Raw genomic sequence first — 9,301 nt, forward strand, 5'->3', positions numbered from 1 at the left:
TGCTTAGTAGATCTGTTCATGTGTGTGAAACACTTGCATAATTATAGAATAAAAGTGCCAGAAGATGTGGTAAAGTCTAATGAAACTCATTTTCTGTAATTAACCTGTAAGATTTTGAAGTGAAGGGAATTCGGTGACAAGGTTCAAGTTTTCTACCACGATATATCTTCTGTTCTTTTCATTCTTATTAATACTACAAAATAGTTATGCTAAATGCTAAAAGGTCAAAATAAATACGTTCGAAGTCTATTTGTACCGTACGAAGGTTATAGCTTAGTACTGGTAATAGCTTGAATGCATTGATTCTTCTCATATATCCGGAAAGCATCCAATGTGTCCTTCCTGGCAATTATCATATCTGGGTAGCTTTCCCACCATGCTTCCCCTGATAAAAAGGAGAGATTTGGAGGCATCAGGAAGAAACTTCATTGGCGGTGAAACTTTGAAATTTCTGCAGAATGAGCTCATTGTTGATTAAATCTTGCCCAATCTTCAACTCACCAAAGTTGTCAATTCGGGAAATATAAAAACCACCAACATGTGGAACTCCTTTCATGTTTCAGGTCAACTGTCTTCATCACCCGTACTGTTTCCACCACCCCTTTTCAACAATTAAATTGATCCTTGTCAAGGAGCAATTTAGTTTCTTAGTTAAAGTTCCACGAAATTCTTCATTGGAAACAGTTGAATAATTAGACCAATCGGGGTGATTCACATGTACAAAAGTTAAATCATTTTACCAAAGTTTAATATCTTATTTGAATAGGTGTTTGAAATTATCATTATAACATGTTTCCTATTAAAAAAATCATATCTTTTCATTATTCAGTTAAAATATTTTGTAGTGATATAATTTCCAATTAAAATTTTTATTGTATAATTTCCATATATATATATATATATGCTCATTTGGTCCCTTGGGAAGTTGAATAATGAATGAGAGCGGCACTGGCTACCACAATTATGCTTCATATGCCTCACCTCAAATTCCACCATCTTTTTGTTCATCTCAATTTACACTATTACATCACAAATACAAGTCAAATATTTTACCTAAAAATTGCGAATGCTTAAAATGTTACAAAATTTAAATAAATTCAAGTGATATTTTGATATTTAGCTTAATGATAAGTTTATAAATCTTCATATTTAAAAAATTGTGTTCGAATTCTTTTTTTGTCAAATTAAAAAAAAAATCTATTGATAAACAAACAATAAACAATATTATCAATTTAAATATCCGAATATTTGATTCGATGAAAAGTATAAATCTATGTATTAAAAAATTACATTTAAATTCTCCTTTTAATTTTTGTATCACTAATCTTTTTAGTTTGATATCAAATTATATTTTTTGTTAAAATTAAAAGTAATTTTTACCCATTTCAAAAATATTTCTTTCATTTCAAAATTGAAATTTGAAATTTTCAAATTAAAATTTTAAAATACAATGACTGCAATGTCCTGTTAAAGACAAACAAAAAATGAAATTAAGATTGACAAGCCAAAATGAAGACTATTGTCATGCATGGGACCCGTGTAATTCAACCATTGCCTTGCTTTATTGGGATCCCACGCTTCATTGGTTTGCCATTCAATCAGTCAATACAAGTTGATGTGAACATGTCAAATCTAACTCAGAGAACAAGAAAGGAAAACATCCTTAAAATTTTTAATTAATTTTAAATTATCATTTTAATGTAATGTTGCCTATCATTAATTAGATATTTTAAATCGATGTTTGATATTGTATAAAAAAATCAATAAGCACAAAATATTCAAAACAATCTTATTATTAATAATATTTTATAAAATAATATTTAATTCATCATTCTATATAACATGTTTGATTGAAAGAAATGAGAAGGAATGACATCCTTCTCTCACTTTACTTGGTTCAAGACTAATAGGCTTAAACAGTTATTATGAATCTCCCTTTCCATATTGATATAATTTTTTGTAGTGATATAATTTCTAATTAAAATTTTTATTATATATTTTGGAACTTATATATGCTCATTTGTATTAGTGTAAGCCTTGCAAGCCAATCGATTTTGTGCTTATAAAATATTACATTAATTAGTTATTTTTCATATTAAATATATTATGAATATTTTATATAATATATGAGGTATTTTTTTATCCATAAATTTATTTATAAAGAGTTATGAGAGACTTATGTAAATAAAGTCCTTAGAACATAATGACCTTGTAAAGAAATTATAAAGGTTATAATTATCAAATTCTTATGCATCAAAGCCTTATTCCTAAATATGTTCTTGGTCATTGTATTGTTAAGAATAAGGGCATTAACAATACTCAAAGGCTAGTATATGCTAAGCCTCTTTACTTTATAAGTAAGCAATTGATCTCATAGGTTAAAGTATGTGAGATACTTGGGATAGTATGTGGATGCTTGTTATAAAATAAGTTCACTCATCATGACCCGTTATGAGAGTTCCATTTGGTATTTCACTTAAGTTTCTATGGAAATACTTTCATGTGTCAGTAGTGTAAGTAATCCTTAAACTTGTGATACCAGGTTATTTTGTATGTGAATTGTCATGCTTTGATTTCACCTCTACGGGTCTGGAGATGACCAGATACTTAAACAAGGTACTTTTGGGCATAGCATGAAACATACGAAGATGAATGAGTAGTTCAGAAAGGATTTATTATCCCAAGTGATTTGAAGGGGACATATATCATTTGTTCCTGACTTATATTGATTAAAAGTCCTTGGCCAAGACAATCTTGATAAGTCAATATAGAAGCTACAGGACTAATATGGATAAGTTAGAAAGTAGACACCGAGCCAAGCTTTCTTTCTATCTGGGATATATGATAAAAGGATCGAATTACACTGAGATACTATACGCTGAAAGGTTAGTCAAATCATATTAACTCTCCTAACATTTGAGTCGTCATGATGTATTACTAGATGCCACTCATGATCTATAAATATAAATATAAATTCTTAATTGAATTAATTTATATTTATTGTCAATATGTTGAGAGCCTAATCGGTCATACACATATGGTGAATTGTCGAAATTAATTTGAGTTCAATTGGATATGATTTAATTGATTTTATAGAGAATTGATCCAATTAAGTATTGGGCTAAATAAAATATGATTTGATAGAGTATTAAATAAATGCCCAATTAGTCCAAGACATTTTATAATTCTTATTGGATATAAAGTAGGTCAATTCACTCTATAAAAAAGAATCCTTTAGCCACCTCTTGAATAAATAGAAGAGTTCTATTTTACGTTCTCATGTGTTGGGATAAGATAACAACCAAAAGAGATAAACATAAGAGAGCTCAAAAGTTGAGAGTTTGCTAGCACAAATGTCGGCTTAAGGATTCACACACTCTTAGTGAAGAGATTTCGACAAATCATTGTGTGGGTCACTATTAGAGGTAGGATAACTGTGCTACTATGATTTGATAAGTCCTAGTTGGTGTACAAAAGTTAAAACGAAAAGCCAAGGAGGACTCCACTAAAGAAAGCAGACTTTCAGATATGTCAAAATTTCTCTTATGGTTTTTCTATATTAGTTTCAATTAAAGTGATCCATGGCTTTGGAAATTAAAATTTTAATAATATTTCGCTATGTATGAGTTATCTTAGTATGATTTAAATCCCCAATAATTTGGTCCCTTGGGAAGCTGAATAATGAATGGGAGGGACATTGGCTACCACAATTTTGCTTCATATTCCTCACCTCAAACTTCCACCATCTTTTTGTTCATCTCAATATACATTACTGCATGTAAATGTAAGTTGCATATTTGACTTAAAATAGTGTTTGGTATGAGAGATGTGTACTCACGTTCTCTGTTATGGGCTCAATTAAATTACACTATAATATTTGTTTTCAAGCAAGTCAATACGATATGAGATTGTAATGAAATCAAAATCCATAGATATAATGTAATTGTACTGAACAACCAGTGCAATGTTATCAAACATTACTTGACAATTTTGCCATTCTTTGATCAATAAAATTCTAAAACTTAATATTTTTGTTAAAAAAATTAGAAATAATGTTAGCTTTTTTAAAAAAAAATCTCTAAAATTTGAAAAACATAAAAATAATTTTTTAATATTTATATATTAAAATAAAATTTAAAAAACCCCCAAAATACTTTTAATTGTTAACAAAAATATTAGACAATAAAGACTAGAAATAATTTTTATTTTTAAGAAATTATAAAAGATTAGAAAATCCATAAAAGAAAAAATATATTAAGAATTTTTGAAAAAAATAGAAGATATTCTTTTTTACCCTCATAATTTTTTAAAATTATAAATATTATTTCCTCTTAGTGATTTTGAATAAACTTTTAAAAATAAAAATATTTATTTTTTACTTTCAAAAAAATCTCTTTCTGGTTTTTATTTTTTTATTTTGATTTTTTTCAAAAAAGAATTCTTTCCATTTTTAATGATTTAGGAATTTTTCAAAATAACAATAATAACAATGAATTTTAAAATTTTAAAAATTGCTAACAAATAAAAAATTATTATGAATTAATATTAAAGTGGGTTTGCCTTATTTGATACTTGGTTATTTGTTGGGAGAATATTGCCTTTGTTTTATTGTTGGTGAAAACTAGTTTTGGCATTTTATTTTTTATTAAACTCTCAAGGAGTTAATCTCTATATTTTTTTATTTTCTTATTGTGGTGTTTTATGATGGGTGAGTTTGGGATTGTTTCCCAATTGTCTAGCAGATTGCTTGACCATTTGATGTATATTATTTACTTTCCAATTGATAATTAAAGTTCAACCAACATGAGTGTCTTATAGAATAATTTATTCCTAAGAAGTTTGATATTCAAATTTCTATGCGGTTTTTTTTTGTTCATGTCATATACACACTAAATTTGCATTATAATAAATTATAATAAAATATATGAGATTATAATAAAAAATAAAAATAAAATATATGAGATTAAAAAATAATTTAAGAGATAATATCATATAAAAATTTATAATAAAAAACATACAAGTATATTAAATTTGTATTTTAATATATAAGGGTAATTTTAAAAATTAATATTACATTTTCGATAAAGTACTTGTAAACTAAAAGTTACAATACTATTTTCGCATCATTTTAATTAGCACTTTCTTAATATACCATACTTTTTAATGTTATATTCTTAACAATCACATTCTTTTTAATCACATTTTTTGTAATGCGAATGCATTGTAAGGTATTAAACGTCACTTACAAGTTGTCTAAAACATTACCCTTGCATGGCTTGAATATTTAAAGTGTTATAAAATTTAAACTAATTCAAGTGATATCTGAGCATTTGACTTAATGATAAGTGCATAAATCTTTGTGTTCAAAAAATTGTGTCCTAATTCTCTTTTTCTCATATAAAAAAATCAAATGATTAACAAACAATTGACAATACCAATCTTGAAATCTGAGCATTTAATTTAATAATAAATATAAATCTTTAAGGGCAAAAAATTGCATTTGAATTATATTTTTGGCTAATTTTAACCTATTTCGTCATTCTTTCTTTTGTCTCAAAATTTGAATTTGAAATTTTCAAATTAAAATTTTAAAATGCAATAACTGAAATGTCCTAGTCAAGATAACATATAGGAAATTAAGATGGACAAAACCAAAAGGAAGACTAATGTAATGCATGGGACCAGTGTAATTCAACCATTGTCTTGCTTTATTGGGATCGCAAGCTTAATTGGTTTACCATGTAATTAGCAACACACGTTGATCTGAACATTTCAAATCTTACTCAGACAACAAGAAAAGAAGACATCCTTAAATTTTGTTTTTGTATTTATCAAGCCGCTTTCCATTCAAATTTGATTAGTTTAATTGCTTTTAGATTTTTTTTTTTAATTAGGGGAGGGAGGGATTAGAACTCTATTTTTTAAGTAGAGGAATAATGCACCAACTAATGAGCCAAATACTCGATGAATGTTAATTATTTTTAAATTATCATTTCAAAATAATCTTATTATTAATAATTAGGAAAATATGAGATAATTTTAATTTTTATTAAATATATAACCTTTAAAATAATACTTAATCCATCTATATACCATGTTTAGTTTGAGAGGAAAATACTTTATTTGGTTCACGGAATGATCATTTTGGAAATGACTTGAATAGCTATTACTGACTTCTCCCTTGGAAATAATTATTTCATTGGTCAAGGAATATGCTGAAAAATTTTCAAATAAAAATACCCTTAATGATTTTACGAAATTACTATTCTAAAAATGTTAAAATCTAATCCTAGTATGTAAAAGCCTTCATTTTCCTCTTTTTCTTTCTCTCTACCTTATCCACCTCTCTTTCTCTCGATAAAATATAATAAGATGAAATTAAAATAAAAAATATATTAAATTTTTAATTCTAAATTATTAATATTTTAAATAAATTGTAAATTTTTAATATTTTAATATTTTTAAAAAATGAAATTACAGATAGAATAAAATAAAAATAAAAATCACATTAAAGTTTTAATTATAAATTATTAATATTTTGAATAAACTGTAAATTATTAATATTTTAATATTTTAAAAAATGAAATTACAGATAGAATAAAATAAAAAAAAATCACATTAAAGTTTTAATTATAAATTATTAATATTTTGAATAAACTGTAAATTATTAATATTTTAATATTTTAAAAAATGAAATTACAGATAGAATAAAATAAAAATAAAAATCACATTAAAGTTTTAATTATAAATTATTAATATTTTGAATAAACTGTAAATTATTAATATTTTACTATTTTAAAAATGAAAATAGAGAAAACAATAAAATTAAATAATAAAATTTAATTTAATTAAAATTATTAATGTTTTTAATAAATTATCCAAAAGAATTAAATATTTTAAATTAAAATTAATAAATTATAATAAATATTATTTTTATTCATTTCTTCCCTTGTTTCTTTGATCTTCCAAAATTATTCTTCCCTACCAAACATCGAAAGAGTATGAAAAAGTAATCTCACTACTCCTGTTCTATTTTATTCTATTTCCCTTATATTTCATTTCGTTAATCAAACACCTCACTTAATTTTGATGAATACAACAATTAATCAAAGTCATTGTCGTATTCCGTTAAAAGTTAAAATCAGATAAGTTGCCTTGTAGTTGAATAGGAATAAAATGATTTTGGAGATCATTCTCCTTTGTTATAAATTTTGTTAATTTTTTTTGTATACAAATTATCTTATAAAAGAGCGATTTAATCATTCTCGAAAATCTTAAATAATTATCGAATTCAGTAATCTAATCTCAAAAAATAAATCATAAATTTTAAGAAGATCACCTCATATTGTAAATTTTAGTAAATTAAATGCAGTTGTCCATATGTGTCGTCTTGACGACGCCGTTTGGCGGGCGATGAGGAGCAAAAAGAAGGCAGAAAACATGCAACTATGTCGATCAGGCGGTTGTTAAGAGAGACAAAGAAAAGAAAGGATGATGAAGGGAATTAAAAACGTGCATGGGCGATGAAGGGAATTAACACGTGGGTCAATACCCTTTTTGCCATAAGAAATAGACGGCAGCACATTCTGGCAGCATTCAAAGCAGATGAGCGCAGCCAATGAAGAGAACTTTTTGGAAAAAGCCAATTTTGTCACATGTAGATTGAGCTATGTTTCTCCTATTTACTATTCTCTGTGTTCAAATTGCTTTTGCATCTTTCCCTCTTTGTATTTTTGCTTTAAAGAAGATACATGCTCCAAATGGGTAGTTATCCTGGTCTTTAATTATGTTTATCTACGTGTGCGGAAAATTTGACTCCTTTAAAAAAAACCAATTAATATAGAAATTGCGTAAATGTGAAAAATAATTATTAATTAGCATATATGTAGGACACCTAATATGATTAAAAAATAGTCTGAAGATTAATGTACAAAAAAGCGTATGGTTTGATTAATTAAGAAGAAGTGGCAGCGGAATCTAGATTAAGAAATTAAATTGTGGTTTCCAAAAAAATTAAAGAAATTAAATATATACATATATTATATACTATACCCTGAGATATAATATACAATATAATGCTGAATTAAAGTATGTAACAGTGCCAGTAGTTATTTAAATGTTTGCTCTAATTATGTAAAAGAACATAGATTTACTGTAATTAGTGTTTATTCTTTAACTTTTTTTAGAGAAAATGCACATAATTAACTTGTGTTGTATAATTAGTTACATAGATTTGTTTGAAACATTTTGATAATTGAATACCACAAAAAGCGGGTAAATGGAAAAACATATCAGTTAATATAACATTAAGAATACAAACTGAATATTTATAAATAAATCTGAATTCAGTACTTTGATCTATATATTTCTTTTGAGCTCACTATATAGATATTTATGCAATTATACAGCAGTGCCATGGGACCTCTTAGGTTTAAATTATTACCTTGTTTTCTGGGTCATCAAATAAGGGAAAACTGCCAATGAGGCTTGGTTAGGGGTGTAAGTAGGCTGTTTCATTTGGCATGTTGCTTTGGTTGAACTTGAAAGATGCTCAAGTTGGATTCGCTTACAATAAAATATATATTGAGTTTGAGCTCAACACTGAGTCAAATCGTATTTGAGTATTTTAATATTAATCTAATCCCTTTTTATTTTTATAATATATTTTATTAGATATATGTATATCATATGTATAATAATATAGAATCATATAAGTCATTGATCTCAATAATAATGATTTAAAATGGAAATTCATTTGAATTTTGACTAATCAAGTTTGAATAACTCAAATGTGAAGTTTAAATTTAAAGTTGCCAACTCAATTTATATTCAAGCTAAGTTTCAAATCTTGAATTCTAAAGTTGAATCAAGTTCAGGTTTTCAGGCATCAACTTAACTAAACCTCAATTACCTCATCAAAGCGTCACCTTAATAATAATAATTAAGGTAAAGTTTGTGAGGTCATCTATATATAATAATATATTAAGGTCTTCAGAGGCTTATAAGTTTTAGTTTATGTTATTTTATGCAACTCAACACTTTTCTCCCGTTCTGTTAGCTTTTATACAACAATTCAAATGAAAACCATCATCCACAATATGGTAATAGAGCAATAAAATATCCTTCACACCATGCTAGTTTCTTTAAAAAGAAAAAGCAAGAAGAAAGGAATATGTATGTATATATGTTTCTTTGTTAAAAGAGGATCCATAACATAATGGCAGTAAATTATAAAATTTATTTAAAAGTACACGCATCAAATTAATGTCTTCCTCCGTAGTCCCTACCCCTTCCCCCAACT

The sequence above is a fragment of the Theobroma umbraticum genome, unplaced genomic scaffold (genome assembly GCF_002168275.2).
Source record: "Theobroma umbraticum cultivar Fairchild unplaced genomic scaffold, ASM216827v3 scaffold_51.0, whole genome shotgun sequence".
NCBI classification, from domain to species: Eukaryota; Viridiplantae; Streptophyta; class Magnoliopsida; order Malvales; family Malvaceae; genus Theobroma; species Theobroma umbraticum.